At 33.7% G+C, this 19,673-nt stretch overlaps 1 protein-coding gene across 3 annotated transcripts in view; it reads left to right on the forward strand.

Moving 5' to 3' along the window:
• LOC132706802 (scavenger receptor class B member 1) overlaps window positions 1-19,673 on the forward strand; it is a 96,892-nt gene that overhangs the window by 13,302 nt on the left and 63,917 nt on the right. The window contains exon 1 of one of the 3 annotated variants that reach the window (XM_060678347.1): window positions 8,745-8,911. The exons of the other annotated variants lie outside the window; for them this stretch is intronic. The gene's annotated coding sequence lies outside the window, so the exon portion shown is untranslated. Of the gene's footprint in view, window positions 1-8,744; window positions 8,912-19,673 lie in introns of those variants that run through there. 3 annotated transcript variants of the gene reach the window in all.

Here is a 19,673-nt window from a genome sequence, read left to right on the forward strand (position 1 = left end):
TGTTTTGACAACACCGTGTCTTTATCAAATGTAATATTTACAAACTACCTGCTACTACGTATACCGAAACATGACAATAAAACTTTAATAAATGTTGTTGGGAAAATTTAAGTTTAATAATGCAGAGATATTTAAATCTAATTGATTGTTAAGCAATACATTTGAATATCTCGTTTTGTTAATCTCTATGGCTTCCAATAAATTTAATTTTCTATTTTTTGTGGCTGTATGTAAAATATAAAAATTTTCGTCAAAATGTGTTTTTCTGTTCTTCAGTATGTAGCATAATTAGAATCTAGACTATTGTTTTTAAACGCTCTTTTATGTTCGTTAATGCATTTCTTGAAGGATCTACCTGTTTGTCCAATATAAATTTTAGGACATGATCCGCATTTCAACGTGATTTTTGAGATTTTTCACACTTCGTTCCATTGTTTTTTAAAAATTTTCCTATTGTGTTGTTAGTTCTGGAAGCTATTTTTAAACCACATTTTAACAAATGTTTTGAAACTTTTGCACTGAGTCCTCCTATGTATGTAATGATTTGAAATTGTTCGTGTTCTGTATTAGGTTTCGGATCAATAGAGTTTACTGTTGTCTGGATTTGTTCTTTATTTATAATTTTATCGATAATGGACGGATTGTAGCCGTTGTTCAGTGCAATTTGTTTAATGATATTAAGTTCTTTGTTGTAATTTTCTTTTGAGAGTGGCGTATTAACAAGTCTGTGTATTAAAGAGTGAAGTGCAGACATTTTGTATATGTATATGGGTGTGAAGGTTTATGGTAAATGGAAAAATCTAATTTGTTTTGAGTTTTCGTAATAGTTAAGTCTAAAAAATTAATAGAGTTAACCTCTTCAATCTCTGTAGTGAATTTTATACGATTATATAATGAGCTAATGTTATTTAAAAAAGATTTCAATTGTCCGTCCGTTCCAACAAAGCAAGCAAAGGATGTTCTAGTATGATATTTTCCAAATTATCCATAAAAATCTCGTCTAACAAAGGACTAAGTGGGTTTTCCATAATCAAACCTTGCTTAGAGATGTAAACCTGTCCATTAAATTTAAAACAATTTTGATCTAAAGATACTATTAAGCAATCTAATAAATGTTGTTTCACCAATTGGTTAATCTGTTTCCGAGTGACAGCGAAATCTACTACAACTATAGGTGGAATACTGGCAAATAAGTTTTGTACATCAAAAGACAATAGTGTAGCGTTAGAAGGGATTTTGATATCTTTTTTCTTTTGCAAATTTTGGTTTAAAATCTGTGTTCAACTTTAAAATATTTACTAATTTTGTTGAGAGTTTTGTGAGAGTGCTGGAGCCGTTACATAAGACACGTCTGGTCTAATGGGCATATCTTGTTTATGCACTTTAACTAAAGAATATTCAGTCATACATAACAGCTCAAATCACCCTTATACACACAAAATTCACATGGATGCTGCATTTCACTCTTTTAAACACAGACTTTTTGGTACGCCACTCTCGCCAGCAAATTACAACAAGGAACTTAATATCAATAAACAAATTACAATCAACAACGGCTACAATCCGTCCATTATCGATAAAATTACAAATAAAAAAACAAATCCAGACAACAGACAACTCTATATATCCCAAATTTGAAACAATTACATACATAGGAGAACCCAGTGAAAAAGTTTCGAAACGTTTTTCAAAATGTGTTTTAAAAATAGCTTTCAGAACTAACAACACAACAGGAAAATATTTAAAAAACAATAAAACGAGTATCCAAAATCTCAAAAATCAGGTTGCTACACACTTAAACACAGAAAAACACATTTTTGACAACAATTTTGATATTTTACATACAGCCACAAAAAAAGAAAATTAAATTTATTGGAAGCCATGGAGATTAACAAAATGAGACATTCAAATGTATTGCTTAACGATCAATTAGATTTAAATATCTCTACATTATTAAACTTAAATTTTCACAACAACATTAATTAAGATTTTATTGTTATTTTTCGGTATATATAGTAGCAGGTAGTTTGTAAATATTACATTTGATAAAGACACGGTGTGGTCGAAACAATTGTCATGTGAAAATATATAATTTCGTGAAAATCTGAACTTTTAGTTCTTATTTATGTTAACTTAAGGGGTGGCGTAAGGGTTTCAACCCTGAATAAAACTCTCCCCAAAAACCAAAGCACTGTTCTATTTGACCACACATTGCCTATCGGCTCTTCGGTCTATGTCGTACTGCCGTTCGTTCTTGCGTAGCTGGAACGGCATGCCGCTCGTCCGTCCTAACTCAGCATACGTGACTTTTGGCGGCCATATAACAGAGATCGCTAACACCGCCATCCTGTTCTGAAAATTTTTGGAAACCAACATCAGAATTTTTTTTGTAAATGCTACTATTTGAAGTTTAACTCATTACAGACAACGGGGTTGCTATTGTAACATGATTTAATTTTTTTTTATTCGATAATGGGATTGCCATTATCTCTGTTTTTCACTTTTTTTTTTAAATAATGGGATTGCTATTATTCCTCTACTTAATAATGGGATTGCCATTATTAATCTCACTCCTTTTTTTATTTTTTTTTTAAATAATGGAATCACCATTATTCTTCTACTTAATGGGATTGCCATTATTAACCTCACTTTTTTTTTTCAATAATGGGATTGCCATTATTCTTCTACTTAATAATGGGATTGCGATTATTAACCTCACTTTTTTTTTAATAATGGGATTGCCATTATTCTGCTATTTAATAATGGGATTGCCATTATTAACCTCATTTTTTTTTTAATAATGGGATTGCCATTATTCTTCTACTTAATAATGGGATTGCCATTATTAACCTCACTTTTTTTTTAAACCTTAAATAAGCAATTTAATAGCAAATAATAGTACGTTACCGAATTTTTGTGGATTCGTAGACGGCCACGCACGCGGTTGTTCATGATCAGCTACAGTAGTCGTCCTTGTTTTGTAAGGCAACTCGGTCATTAGGTGGTACTGCACGTACAGTAAATGGTCATCTGTGTTTCGGTTTCAATTTTTCTCCGCCGGCTAGCTGAGAATCTTCCACAGCAACGATACCCTAGAGTCTCTGCAACGGCTTTGTCTGGATCAACAAAGTTATTGCTCGGTGAGGCGTCTAATAGGAGCTGCTGAGTGGCCAGCAGCCTCGGATTTCTCAAAGTAGTTTTCATAGTTCAAAGCAAACGCATTAGTGGATAGCCAACGCATAGACTACATCTTCCAGGTTCTGCATTCCCTCCTCAATGCTTATTGAAAGCGCCAGTTTTTATTCTGGTGTACCAACTGTGATGTGTTTTGGTCCTTCTTCAATTTGCATTTAATAGAACGCGGATTTCATATCTAGTGTAGTGAATTATTTTGCATGGCAGAGAGCATTGATCTTTTCTTGAATATGCGGCAGCGGGTATCTTTCTCTGATGACTCTCTTGTTGATATCACGTAGGTCTACGCATATTCAAACTTTACCATTCTTTTTTGATACTAGAACTATCCGGCTTGCATATTCTGAGCGACTTTCACGAATTATAACAGCCTTTCACTATAGCCTTAACTGGAAGTCTTTCTTGATATGCCAACCTACAAGGTCGATACGCCACTGGATTAGTGTCCTTTAAGTTTATTTTCATTTCACCGGTCATAATCTTGTCGGGAGTTTTATTTTTGTAAAATAATAACAGACTTGCTATTCTTAATTTCAAGTCCTCTTTAAGTCAGGTTGATTAATCACAACCTTATCCGCACTTTTTAAAGTCATTACGTTCGAAATATTGAGCAGGTTATGGTGCAATTCGAGCCCAAAATTGTTTTTTTCGATTTTTAAACAAGGTCGACTGACGACATCCCATCCAATAATTAGGTCAGTGTTCCCTGGAGTAATAATATCTGGTACGACTGCATAAGTAATATCCAAACTCAACTTCGGTATAACAGTGATTAAATCACAAACACCAATAGAATAAACAATTTGGGTCCTAAATCCCGAGAAAGTAAGGACCCTATCGTCTGTTTTGCTTATCGCATCGAGAGCGCACTATGGTCTTGCGTTGAAATGGCGTTATATTTCTTAAATAAAAATGTCTTTTTTGGGTTTCCTATTCTTATACCAATAATCACTTGCACCGTGTCCAATTTTCTTACAATGATTGCAAGCTGGAACTTTGGATGAACTTGGAGCCTCTTCTCGAACTACGTTTGGTGCCTCGTGTTTATTGTGACAAGTATCACGATCACGATCAAACATTTGAAAACAATTTTAAATTATTTTTAAATTATATTACTTTCACCACACTATGTGGACACCCTGTATAACAATATAACATTTAGTGAATCCAACCAACTTTCGTCTTCAACACTATTTTGGTTTATTTTTTACGGATAAATTAAATGAAATCCTACTTTGAAGCAGTGATAAAACTGGACGTCTAGGTCGATCGTGCCTTATTTAGATCAGGAATAGGGTCTATCAGCGAGGACCACCCTGTACTCCAACGAAAACACCTTTAGAAAGCTGCCCAAGTCTATTTATAAAATTCTTGCGAATAATTAAAAACGTTTAATGTGTTTTAAACTAGCTACGATAAGAAGTGGCTCGGCCACAAGGTTGAGTCTGACGCATTTCGACCCGAAACACGTGGCTCGTCTTGTAAGCAAACCAATTTGACGAACTTTGATACGATCAAGCGTCGCAGCTTTCGCGTTTTCCGCATCTACGCGGGTTCTGATGGCAGATAACGACATTTACACACCGCACACGTAGCAAACCGAATGCCGTAATTTCTTCCACTGGAAAAATCGAAACTTCGCCGTTTTGCTGTTATCTCTGATCGCAGCGTGCCTCGAATTTTCGCGCACATACGTCTCCTTTGTTTAGTAAGTGTAATAATAACAATAACAATAATAATAATTACAATAATAATAATAATAGTAATAAACTAATACAAGAGTGGCGACATTCGCAAATTGCGGTCTTGCATGTGGCCACAAGAACAACAAAACCAAAACAACAAAATAAATAAACATTGAACTGAGGTGGCTTTTGCTTGATAAGAATTCATTTAACAAAATAAATAAGAACTAAAAGTTCAGATTTTCACGGAATTATATATATTCACATGACAATTATTTCGGCAACACCGTGTCTTTATCAAATGTATTATTTACAAAATACCTGCTACTATATATACCGAAAAATGACCATAAAACCTTAATAAATGTTGTTGGCAGAATTTAAGTTTAATAACGGAGAGGTATTTAAATCTAATTGATCGTTAAGCAATACGTTTGAATATCTCATTTTGTTAATCTCCATGGTTTCCAATAAATTTAACTTTCTACTTTTCGTGGCTGCATGTAAAATATCAAAATTGTCGTCAAAAATGTGTTTTTCTGTGTTTAAGTGTGATGCACAATTAGAATCCAGACTATTGTTTCTAAACGCTCTTTTATGTTCAAATAAGATTTATTAGATTGCTTATTAGTATCTTTAGACCAAAATTATTTTGAATTTAATGTACAGATTTTCATCTCTAAGGAAGTTTTGATTATGGGAAACCCACTTAGTCCTTTGTTAGCCGAGATTTTTATGGATAATTTGGAAAATATCATACAAGAACATAATTTAGGTAAAAGTTTTCTATGGAAGTATAGATACGTGGATGATGTCTGCTTGCTTTGTTGGAACGGACAGACAATTGAATCCTTTTTTAAATTACATTAACTCATTACATAAACGTATAAAATTTACTATCGAGATTGAACAGGATAACTCTATTAATTTTTTAGACTTAACTATTACAAAAACGCAAAAGAAATGAGGTTTTTCCATTTACCATAAACCTTCACAACCGGGCACAGTCATACATAACAGCTCAAATCACCCTTATACACACAAATTGGCTGCATTTCACTCTTTTATACACAGACTTCCTAATACGCCACTCTCAACAGAAATGTACAACAAAGAACCTAATATCATTAAACAAATTGCACTGAATAACGGCTACAAAAAAAACAAATCCAGACAACAGTAAACTCTATGTATCCGAAACCTAATACAGAACATGAACAATTTAAAACAATTACATACATAGGAGAACACAGTGAAAAAATTTCAAAACATTTGTCAAAATGTGGTTTAAAAATAGCTTTCAGAACTAACAACACAATAGGAAAATGTTTAAAAAACAAAACGTAGTGACCAAAATCTCAAAAATCAGGTGTCTACAGGTTGAAAAGCGGATTTTGTCCTAAAATTTATATTCGACAAACAGATCCTTCAAGAAACCTATTACCGGATATAAAAGATCGTTTAAAAACAATTCTAATTATGCTACACACTTAAACACAGAAAAACACATTTTTGACGACAATTTTGATATTTTACATACAGCCACAAAAAAGTAGAAAATTTAATTTATTGGAAGCTATGGAGATTAACAAAATGAGACATTCAAATATATTGCTTAACGGTCAATTAGATTTGAATACCTCTCCATTAATCATTTTTCCATCTTTTTCCATTCATCGGTGTATATAGTAGCAGGTAGTTTGTAAATATTACATTTGATAAAGACACGGTGTTGTCGAATCAATTGTCATGTGAATACATATAATTTCGTGAAAATCTGAACTTTTAGTTCTTATTTATTTTGTTGCAAAATAAACACCCTTTGACGAGATATAAAAAAATAGTTCAAACAAAAAAGTTTTCTTATTTAGAGTAGATTACGTAAAAACTAATTTTGGTATAGGTTAATTTGGAAAAATTTTGAGAAAAACCGTTTTTTCCATTTTACAGTGTAGGTTACGCCCCCTAGCAGCCCTTTTATGAACTTGAAATTCCTGAGATATGACCGGCGTCCTTTATTAATGGGCACCCATCTATCACATACTTTGTTGTGAAAAAATCCAAATAAAAATCACCATTATCATTATTTTTAATTGCAAGTACACATATTTTCTTCATGTTCAAAAATTTGGCTTGTATTGTTTTTTTTTGTAATAATAATTCTTAGTAACTGTAGTTGATATAAGTAGCTGCAAGTTATTACAATTTTTTTATGTATTGGCTTCAATCAGAAATATAAAAGCATTTTTATAGCTATTAATTTTTATTTTCTGAATGACCTAGAAAGTTATCTTCGGTGTTTTTAAAAGCAGCATAAAAAATTCTAGGAGAGATAGTTTTTTATCCAGACATTCGCCGAAAATCCTTTTTAAGGTGCACCAAACTTGGGGACACGAGGTTTGCTGTCTAACTTATAATTAATGTCTCCACCTCAAGTTTTAAACTAGTATTGTATAGAAAATTGTGGAAAAATTGTTACCGACTGTTACGCCAATATAAGGAAAAAATAAATTGAATAACACATATATATCTGTTAGATCTCGTTATATGTTCTGGGAAAACGAGTTAAGTGTGTGAAAATGGCCGTTTGGAAAGAAAATGGCGCAAGGTGCAGATCGGGGGGTGAAATGTAGTGTGAAAAGTGATGCAATTTCACTTTACCTGTATCTTGAATTATTCCGATTAATCGGAGATATCGATAAGGCGCTAGACAACCAACCTTGTTTCTTATTTTATTGGCGATTTATTAGGTTATATGTTTCAAGGCATTTGGTAACTCCTGCATTAAAGGGATGTTCGAAAATCCGTCTACAGGACAGTAGTTATTAATGTCTTGTCTCTTTCATTTTCCTTTTTATATTGAAACTTGTATTTATGAGTTTAGAATTTTTGCTTCAGATTTTATTAAAAATATTTGCAACGTTCGATTGATCCTCAATGGAAGGGAATTAACTCAATTCCTTAACCACGCATTTCTTAATAAATGGATAGTCCCCTTGATTTTTTCCTTTGGGGATATCTTATGAACCGACCTTCAAGTACTACGACGAAATTTGATAAGGGAAGTCGTTGCCAAGCAAGCGAAGCAAAGCAAGAAAATGCATCGATGCAGAAGGTTATCTCTTTGATAGTATTTCGCAAATGGTTATCGTAAAATGATTTGTCGTTTACTTTTTTTATATCTTGTGTTTAATTTCATGAAAGTTTCTGTTAATAAAGTAATTTCTAGTGTTAGACATCAATGAGTTGCCATGAAAACATCACGAAAATGTAATGAATTTGTAATGAAAGTGACGATATACGGGGTCTGTTCAAAAAGTAAGGTGACTACATTTTTTTTCTTATGTTGGTACACATGTTGTAACATATGTTAACGGTTTCAGCCAGTTTGCACATTCAGTTTTTTTGTGAGACCTGTTTTGTATGCTCCGCGACTTTCTGGAACAATGAATAAAATTTTGCTTAAAAAATGGTATAAAGTGTGCAAAACACTTGAAATGTTGACAACGGCATATGACGAATCTACTTTGACCAAAAAAAAATGTTTAAAATTGGTACAAGCTGTTCCAAAAATAATCGTTTTTTTTACGAATATATTCGGAAGTATGCGGAATTTTTCAAACTGCAAAACGGCATTTCACCAAGCATCGAATTGCGCAACGCTCGTACGGTTTCCGAAATCCCAACGAGAAGTGTCGAAACCAAAACATCGTTTTCTTTATCTTTACTTTACCACTCCTCGTATTAAAATGGCCGCCCAGCGATACCACAATCAAAGAACCCACTCGAGGAATCTCGTTAGCGGCTCCGGCCAAGAACCGATGGGGGGAGAAGTCCGCTTACCTGTCTTTTGGTCGATCAGGTGTGACACTAGGCGCTCGATCCGCATCGTAGTAGGCCAAGGCGTCGTCAGTTCGCGTATTATTCGCCTGTCGTTGACAAACGAGGGCGGCCGTGCGTGGACGCGAAACAAGTGCCCGTGGTGAGAGTCGCGACTCTTACGTGGATAATTTTCAAGCGGATCATTGCGGGTGAGTTGTTGTCGACAGCTTTTGTAAAACGGGGAAGCACGAGTCGGTAGAAGAGAGTGTTCGGTGCGAAAGAGCTCGAACGTGAGTTGAGTGAGATATACTTGGAGCAGAAATATAGTGCTTTTACAACCGACCCGGCATTAACTTTGCCTACTGTTTAATACTCTGCCGAGCAGACCCTTACCCGTAACTATTACAGGACCGTCCTAGGAATCAAGTTTTTCGCCGAACAACTTTTGAAACATATACCTAAAAAATTAGTACAAATAAACAAACTTATTACGTTCAAAATAATAAATATATAAATATTATCGTTCTAGATAAATATGTTTTTCTTTTATTACTCGTTTTTCACAGTTAGATCAGCTTCGTACTGACATTTTAGCAACCTCTTGCTGAATTACGTTTATGGTACTATCACAAAATTTTCATGCACTGTCATTTCTTCTTAGACGCTCTTTCAACTCAGACCAAATCATCTTGATTGTGTTAAATATACACTCAAAACAATTTTTTTAGCTTCCGAAGAGAAATAGTTCCGTTTTTTTCATTTGCTGTGGTTGTTCGTCTTCTAAATTTTCGTTAGGTTCGACTACCATCTCCACTTCGACTTCAAATTCTGCGTTTATCTACAAATTGAAGCATCGCAACATCAGTGCGTAAGCTAAATTAAAACACCACTGTCGGTTTTACCACGGTCCTGCGAAGGTCTGCGGATAAGGTATGGTCTGTTCATAGTTAAAAGAAAGTGACCAATTGCTTTTGAATGGGATTATCCATTAGTAATCATTCTTATTTCGTGTGTAATACAGCGTGTGTTGAATCGTGTGCCCGCCCAAATGTAGAAAACACCATTATATTGAGACTAAGGAAGTTATAAACAATGTTTATTTGACTCTCATTGAACGTGGTGCCAGCAAGCAAGCATCTTTAGAAGAAATTGCCACATTGACGAAAATTCCAACATCAACTGTATGGAAAATTGTGAATAATCCCATTTGAGCGAGGAAAAAAGGAAGCGATGTTGACATTTTCTCGAGTGTAGATGAAAGTGATCAAGATATAATACGGCGTAAAATTTCCCAGTTATACGAGGAACAAAGCGTGCCTACATTAGATATTTTAATTAGGAGGCTTGAAAAAGATGAAACCGGTGTTAAATGTGGCAGAACTACCTTATGGAAGTGTATTCAACAAATGGGTTTCAGATTTCAAAAATTGACAAAAGGCAAGTTTTAATGGAATATCTTAGAATTCTGAAATGGCGACTGGAATATCTAAAAAAAAATAGGATTTACAGAGAACAACAAAGGGCAATTCTTTACTTGGATGAAACCTGATTCGACACTTATGATACCCCGGAAAAGGGTTGGGTTGACTCAACTGATAAGTATAAAACAAACGCGCAATCAAAAATAGGTAAAAGAATAACTATTTTGCATGCTGGCTCTAAAGATGGTTGGATTCCAAATGGACTTTCCCTGTCTGGATTACCATGAAGACACCACCGCTCATTTATTTGAAAGTTGGTTTAAAAACAAACTAGTTCCAAACATTCCTCCTAATAGCGCCATGGATAATGCAAGTTATGACAGTAGACAGTTGACTAAAATCCCTTCCTCATGTGACACCAAATCAACAATCCAATTTATTTTCACGAAGATTATACCAAAAAGCAATTAATTGAGGTTCTACAATGCTTGAACCTCAGGAATACGTCTGCAATTATGCAAAAAATGTAGGGCATACAGTTTTAAGGCTCCCACCTTACCACTGTATACTTAATCCTATTGAACACGTTTGGCACCAACTGAAATCTGCTATTCGTCGTAACAATATTTCTCCCCATGTTAACTCCAATGTCTTCAAACTTATAGAAACCGAAGTTTTTAACATCCCTCGACAAAGTTGGGTAAATTCTGTTAAACATATAGAAAAAGCAGAGCAATCGTATATCCATATTGCAAATAATATAGGACAAATAATAATTAGACCAGGGGATGATAGCTATAGTGATACTGATATATTATGTGAATAATTTTAAGTAATTTAAGTAGGTCATAAAAATAATTTGTATTTTTATTTTAGATTTAAATATAAATACATACACAAATAAATAAATATTGTTTAGTATCTTTCGTAACAAAACCCGAAATAATTATATTCTAAGCAAAGTACGGACCTGTTCGGCCATATTTCATTCTTACAGCTTGCCCGGGTTTTTTCTTAATTCGTATCAGTTATTCACTTTCTTACATCTATGAACAGACTTTACTGTAAAATACTTGAAACGTCAAACTAGTAACTGCACTATATTTTTGTTCGTAGGATAATTGTGCCAGAGCGTCGAACAGTGGCGAACCTTAACCCTATTTAATGGCCGAAACCTCAAAAATGACATCCCAGTAGATATTCTTACACTTATATTCGAAGTTGTAATAGTTACGGATATAAAAAAACACAATTCCAAAAATACGGGGTATTTGACTTGTGTTCGAGTATAAAATGCCAAACTAAATTTAAATAATTTAAAAATAAAATGTTCTTCCTATAGTTTTATCACTAATGGCAATGAGTAAGATCGCGTAAAAGAAGTTTTTCAGTTGGGCAGGTTTTTGACGTACCCTTCCCAACAAAATTTTATCGATGTTATTGTCTATTGTTGTTGGGTGGCAGCAGGGTGAGGGAGCTTTAAATGAAACCTATCTACTTACAAAAACGCCAATATCGTCGATCAGGAATATTATCAATAGTGGAGAATTGAAGAAAATTAATAAACGTAGCGATTATTTCCAACATACCTTATGGACAATAGTGATGAGGACCTAATAAGAAGGAAAATATTCAAAGGACAGACTATACCACCTGTTTTTAATGCACTCTTTTCATTTGCGAAAGAACTATACTTCAATGTCGAATTTAAATGTTAAGGTCGTTTTCGACAATTTCCATTGCCATTTGCCATTTTTTTTACTGTCTCGTTTTTGTCGGTTTTCTGTTTCGTTTTTTGTCTCGAACAAACCTGTTTGGATTTATGTCGATTAGGGGAATCCGGCTCCAAATATTTGCATAAAATCATTACCTATCTACAGGTCTAATTTTTATTTTTAAAACGATGACATAAATCTAACAGAGTTTTTGGAAAAAAATGCAACACATTTTTTTTTTGTTACAAAATATGATTGATTCGGTTGTCTGAGCGTAGGTTTAAAGGATACGACTAATAAAATATTTATTTTCTTTATATAGAACATCGTATTTTTAAATTTGGTTTTGAATTCCTTTCCATATTTTTGCTGCCAATCATCCTGTTGGCTTCTTCCGAGCTTGACTGTTGACTGTTGACTAGAATGAGGTCGTTTATAAAAGCAATAGACAGTAGAGGTCCTAGCAGACTACCCTGAGGAACCCCGCTTAATATAACTGTTACTATCTTTAAGTTTCTATCAGTCAAAAAATGTCCTAAAGATTCAAGTGCATTTAGTATCACACCACGAGCAAATGTTTTATCGAGAAGGTACAGGTTGGAAAAGTTTTAGATGGTGTGCCATTTAAGAAAATTGACACTGTTCAATTTAAAGTGATATATATATATATATATATATATATATATATATATATATATATATATATATATATATATTTTTTTTATTTTTATTATTTTAGCGTCTAATTCAAATTGCACTTTTCGCATTTTTTTTTGGCTAATGTGAAAACTAGAATTTTTTAAGGAAATTTAAAATATCGGAAAGAAAGAAAGAGGTTTAGGTATTATTATTAATTAAAAAAAAAATAGGGTGTTTCATAAAAAAAAGTGTTTTGTTCGTCACGCTTGTTTGACCCGCCCTGTATACTTAATACTTTTAAATTGCAGATCCTAACAATCTCTACTACTTTTGTATTAACGAGGCAGAAAATTACATTAAAAAATTTATATAATAAAAATATATGACAGAGCACAACAATACAGTGATGACAAACATTAATAGGTAAAATATTCGTTTAAATTATGAAAACACTTTTCTAGGAGGAAAAACTTTAGTTTGGATTTAAAAATGTTTACATTACTATTGCTCTTTAGCTCTGGGGACAGAAAGACTCTAATACCGGTGTTCATAAAATATTTTTTGAAAATTCTAGTCTATTTTTTGATGAAGAAACATTCTTGGTTACATGCATTATAGTCATGGAAATCTCCGTTTTTTTGTAAGGTATTTTTATTTTTATATACCCATAAACAAACTTCTAATATGTATATACACGCTAAAGGCAGTATTTTAAACTCCCGGAAGAGGGGCCTGTACGAACTATCCGGCGATACTCCAGCAATACACCTTAGGACTTTTTTCGGGATTTGAAAGCAAATGTCGCATGACTTGAATTTCCCCAAAAGGGAATGCCATAGAGTAATCTCGAATAGATGTGAGCGTAGTAGAAATTTATCATGCACTTTCCAGTCAAAACAGTTTTTAAATTTTTTATTAGGAAAAAATGACTATGCAGCTTTGAAGAAAGTAATTGTCATTGAGTTTCCCAATATAGGGTTTCGTCGAGCTCTAGTACTAAAAATTTAGCGTGCTTTTTTATTTCAACGGCCTCCCCGCCCGACCAGACATTCACAGGGAGATCTTTTTTGCTTTGTGGGCATTTGAATATCAGTACACTTGTTTTTTGGACATTCAAAAAGAGTTCATTGGTGTTAAATCAGCTATTTAGCAGTACAAGTGCTGAATTAATTTTGTTTTGAAGGGTTTGATAACAGTGTGAGGAGACTAAACTTGAACAGTCGTTAGCGAACTCTGATAGACCCAAACTAGGTAGGTGAGCAGAAAGTTTATTGACAAGAAAGATAAATAAAACTGGGCCAAGCGCTGTACGTTGCGGTACGCCTCTACCTACAGATTGGACTTGAGATTATTTAATTTGACACAAGTTGCCCCTCTCCTGCCTTATTTCAACATACTGCCTACTATTTGTTAAGAACGATCTGAACCAGTTCATAACTATTCCACGAATTCCGTATTGTTCCATCCTATTCAAAAGAATTTCGTGGTTCATACAGTCAAACGCCCTGCTAAATCACTAAAAATTTTCGCTCGTAGTACCCTTTTTTTGTTAAATTTATTAATTTTTTATGTTTACTTTTCTCATATTTATATTTTTCGACGGAAATACAGCCTTTTTTGCTCAAACTATTTAATTTTTTCAGATATTTGCTAGAACTCTTGATTTCTTGTTGGTACATTGAGAACGGGGTTTTAAAGGAAATGTTTGTTAAAGTACTGCAGGAAAGTAGAGTAAAAAACGTCAAATTTTTTATCAATATCACCCGAGATGCCCGACTAGGGTTCTTCAGGTAAATCTGAAGTAGAATTTCTGAAAAGAAACTCTAATATTGTTTTTGTTAAAATTTCTGCCTAGATACGAGGGCCCTTCTAATAATGTACCTTGCGTTGAATAATACGGTATCGTGGTCTGAAAGTGTATTTGGTAATACTTTCGCTACAGGATTGTTGCAGTAATTTGTAAATATTAATCAAGCCTAGATAAACAACCATTCTGGTTTCTTGTTGGATCTTTTACGTTATTGTGAAGATTATAAGATTGCATTAAATCAAAGAAGTTAGTTTTTTCTGATAAAAACAATATTATGGGTGTTATAATCTCCGTTTAGAATTATATAACAATTTCGTTTAAAAATTTTATACGATATGTCTTCAAAGTCTTTTAGAAAAACATCCACATTACCATTTGGTGATCTATAACAGGTGATCAAATGGACAGTCTCGTGTTCGTCGACATTCCACACATGTCCGCGCACGTCAATATCTTTTTCACTGCAAAATGACGGCAGGTCCTTAGAATTACAGCATACACCATTTTTCACCCATATCGCTACTTCTCCCCGGGTATGGTCGTTCCCTGGGATAGAAACTTCGTGGTGAAAGTTGTCAATGTAAATGGCTTCAAGTTCTGATTCCTTACGCCATGTCTCAGTCAAACATATGAAATTTAGTTTATTGGTCGGCTTTATTTTGATATATTTTATTTTGAAAATTTCCCTTACGGGGGTCGTCACATAACCTGATGGGAGCCGGATCTGTAGTTAGCCGCCTGATGTTGGCTTCGGTTTCCAATGAAAAAAACGATTAATGCGTGTAGCTTTGGGCCACAGGGTTGGAGACATAGCCGCTGTGGACATGGCCTCCCTAACGGCTACTTTGAACCAGGAATAATACTCTGGATACCGAGTGTTCAATTGAGAAATCTCAACATCGGAAAATATAGGTTTCAGCGGCCATTTTATCAACTTTAAAATAATTTCCAACTTTTTCTCTTGGGCCACCCGGTACAATGTCAACGGATGCTTGCTAAATGTTTTCTTGGCCTTTTCAATTCTATTTTGGGACAGCCGCGTCGTAAATAGGAAATTTGTCGCCCCTTCGTCGTTTTGTCGGTTATTTTTCTATCTCTTTAAATCGGTTTTAATTAAATATCTTCCAAATTTCTGGCCCAAATAAATGTTATTATTATCGTCGTTTAGAAAGCTAATATTTCGGGCTTATTAGTTGGAAACCAATAGTCCAAGGAAGCGGTTCGATAGCCTTGTACACCAGGAAGGAATTTTCTGGGTCTATCGGGTAATTTCTTACGTATACGCGGTAAACTGACCCAAAGTGAAATCGGGCAAAAGTAGGCTGCATTTGTATACCGGTGGCGCTCTTTGCTTTGTCTCGCTGTCGTGTCATAGTCTTCGCAGGTCAAGGAACTGTCGAACGATGATCGATCTATTTGAGAGATGTTTTTGTTTTGTAGATTGATTTTATATCATTTTGGTAGGAGGATTTCAAAAATTCTATGCATTTATTTGTATCACGTAAGGTTTTTTATTTCTAAAATAATTTATTTTTGTATTCAGTAAAAATAGTTTTAACATCCAGCCTGTTCTTCGGTAAACGGTCCAAGATTTTTCGGAAAAATAGTTCAAGTGTGAAAACAGAAAATGCACTTTGAAACTCGTTTTACAACCTAGGCGGTGGAAGAGTAACATATTTTAAATAATACTTTCGTAGTTTTCGTCCTTAGAGTTCCCAAGAAACTTATCAATTACTTCTTTAAATAAAAGCCGGGCCTTTTTCTCGACAACGGTCATTGTGTTTTGAAAATCTTCATCTTTGCATAATATTCTTATCTGCAGATCAACAAAAATATCTTCTTTTATCTTGACATCAGATATGGCTGGAAATTTCTCGAACAAATATTTGAAACAGTCTCCATTTTTGGCTAGGGCAAAGTCTGATACGAAAAGGAAGCAGTAAAACTTTTTTGGGGTCAACTAAGCTATCTCTTAATACTTTTTTGCTACCAAGTGTAGGGCTTATCCTAGAGGGTCGTCCCAACTATCCCACTTGCAAATAAAGCTTACAAATTTTGTATAAACCCCTCTTATCCTAGGTTTAAGCACTTTAAGGTCACCACAAAACATTCTGATGTTTTTGGTAGCTTAGTTTCTTCAAAAGTTTTTTTTAATTGCATCGAAAGAAAAGATCGTGACACTTTTTAATAACACTCATGATTTCGGACACTTCCCAACCGTCTCATTAGTTAAATGAACCATTTCCTAAAACTTTTTCTCCGAATACTTCACACAACTCTCTATCGGAAATGTGAAGGAGACACATTGGTACAAAATTGCCAGGATCAAGGAAAGGGTGTCTTTATGTGCTTCATTGACTATGAGGAAGCGTTAAGCACGACCTTCTGACAACATACCTTGGAGAAATGGGACTAGATGGAAAAGATATAAGGTTGATCGGTAATCTGTACTGGCACCATAGAGCGAAGTTTCGAATGAGTAACCCTGGAACATTTACATATTTACTAATTTTGACACTGAGTGAAATTTGACGTGGATAACAATTCGGATACATCCTTTGGAAGGCGCAAATCTCTAATTAAATCATTCGATTCGCTCTGGTTAAGCACTGAAATCTAGTGTGGAATCTGGATCACAATTGTAATAATATACGGAGTGTTCGATTTGAAATAAGCAATTTGGCAGAAAGGCGTTTCTAAATTACATCTCAATAAACTTTCAATTCTGTATACGAATATGATGAAAACGCATGTGAAAAATCAGAATTGGAGCAACGAAATATAAACTACTGTTTTTGAAAACTCAGCTAAATTAAAAATGAAGTATGGTTTTATACAGTCAGTGAAAAAACAAAACCGACCTTTTCAAAAAAAAAAGACCAAAAATAAACAAAATTTAACAAAAAAAAGTATAAACTACTGTGGAAAAAACAAAAAAGAGCTTTTCAAAAACCAAAATTCGAGCAATGAAATACCAAAAATAAGCATTTTTTAAAATTATAAATTAATGTAGTTGAGAAATCAGCTAAATTAGAAATGAAGCATGGTTTTATGCAGTCAGTGAAAAAACAAAATTGAGCTTTTCAAAATTCAAAATTGGAGCAATGAAATATCAAAAATAAGTAAAATTTTTAAAGAAATATAAACTACTGTTGAGAACTCAGCAAAATTTAAAATGAAGTATGGTTTTATACAGTCAGTGAAAAAAGAAAACCGACCTTTTCAAAAATCAAAATGGAGGTGATAAAATACCAAAAATAAACAAAATTTCTAAAAAATATATAAATTAGTGTAGTTTAGAACTCAGCTAAATTAAAAATGCAATATGGTTTTATACAGTTTTATACAATCGAAAAAAAAACAGTAAATGGGGGAAACTTTACAGCACTCTGGGATAAGCTAAATACAATAAATTAGAAAAATAAAACGAAGATAATAATACAAATAAAAACTACAGACCAGTGTATCAAGTGTTTAATCAATGAATTAATAATTTACAATCAATCGCCATATTTAAATATAGAATATTACGTTCTACAACAGATACAGTATTGCTATTTACAAATTTCGTAACTCACAAAGTCACCCTGTATAATTCTATACCCGAAATTTCATTAAACTTGGGTATTGTGTGTATACATTCTCGAATAAGTCACACAACCTTACAGAGTGGGGAAAGTAACCTTTGTTTTTATAATAATGAAATATAATAAAATGTAATAATCCATCGCGCAATGAAAATACAATAAAAAGTAAATTTTCTATTTGCGGGTGTCAATACATGTTTCAAGATAACACGGTATAATCGAAAATAAGAAAAATGGGAAAAAGCCCTACGATTTAGCGGAAAGTGTCGGCAATTGAGTTAATCTTAACGGCGCCCACTTTTCGCTTACGTGTCGTACACACGGGCAATTCGAAATGTTTCGCGATAAAACGCCCAGAAATGCAAAAAAAACTATCGCTTATCTTTCCACTTCATCCACATTTAGGCCAGAGCAAAGTTAACAACGCTGATTTGCTAAAACGAGAGACTGTCGTGAACTTTGGAGGCTTCATTAAAAAAACACAACGCAACAAAGGTGTACAGGGTGTTGTTTGTTAAGTGTCCCACGTTTCACTTTTGGTTTTTTGAAATTGAATTTACTTGTATGAGAGACATTGCCCACGTCTGTTTTCTCAGTTTCAAAGGCCCAGAACATTCTGTACGATCCTCCCTGATTTATTTTAACTCTTCCCTTTTTCTGTCTAAGGGAAGAATCATCATGATCCATAACATACTGCTAGAAAAGCGACAATGGTGCGGATCTACTGTTTTGGTCAGTTTTTGGTCTCCCAATCTCCAGATCTCAGTGAGACTGAGAATATTTGCGAAAACCATTTATTTGTGAAGGCACTATACCTTTCGTTGCTTGATGTTTACCTAAGAAATATACACGACTCCGAGATAGGTCTGCTGTTTTGAGAGTATTATTTTGTTTTTGGATTTCTTAAAAAAAAATTGGATAACCTTAAATGGAAATGCAATAATGACGTTTTCGAAATATCCCTTACATATTTTATATTGCAAGTGACTTTACAATTCTACACAGCTTTCTAGTTAAAAATTATTTTGACAAAGCTTAACTTGTCTATGATTTTATTTATTACAAAAGAGTTACTTTCGTAATTAAATGGTTTAAGATGAAGATTTAAGATTCAAATTGAAAATTTTCAAAATAAAATAAATATATCTAAGAAGCTAAATTAGATGTAGACAACCCTGAAGGAAGACAACTTGCTGCGTAATAGGCAACTTAACCTAAGTTACAATCGGCTTTGGAAATATTTTAAAATGGAAGAAAAGCTTTGAATGAAGAAGGAGTCCAAAAATTGAGAACTTTCAGTTTTTTCTTCCAAAAATATAAAAATAAAAAACATACTTTCGATATTACACATGGTTACACATAGTGGTAATATTATTAATGCAACCTGCGCCCTCCAGCACTACTTTTTGAAACTACCAGGCCTCAATGAGTTTCAGTTAACTAAAGTAACTTTCTAACAAACTTGGAAAAGTTACGGGTTTTACGGTTCGCCCTGTGGATGGTGTCCTCTTGCGGTGAAAAATTTTCTTACTCCCAATTTAGTATTTTTATTGAAATGCTTAGAAAGCGCGAGTGTGAGTGTGAGTGAGAGTGTGCGTGTGCGTGTGTGTGTGTGTACAGTGTGAGCCAACTATGCTACTACTAATTTGCTAATTTAACCGACTTTGTATCTCTACTTATAACAAAGTTACCAATCATGAACACTTAATTTAGAACAGTCGGTTATTATTAATAAAAAAGTTGTATACTTAAAAATAATTTGAAATCGTCCGTGCTAACAATCTCTTCAACTTTGTATT

The sequence above is a fragment of the Cylas formicarius genome, unplaced genomic scaffold (assembly GCF_029955315.1).
Source record: "Cylas formicarius isolate icCylForm1 unplaced genomic scaffold, icCylForm1.1 PGA_scaffold_8__14_contigs__length_24414737, whole genome shotgun sequence".
Taxonomy (NCBI): Eukaryota; Metazoa; Arthropoda; class Insecta; order Coleoptera; family Brentidae; genus Cylas; species Cylas formicarius.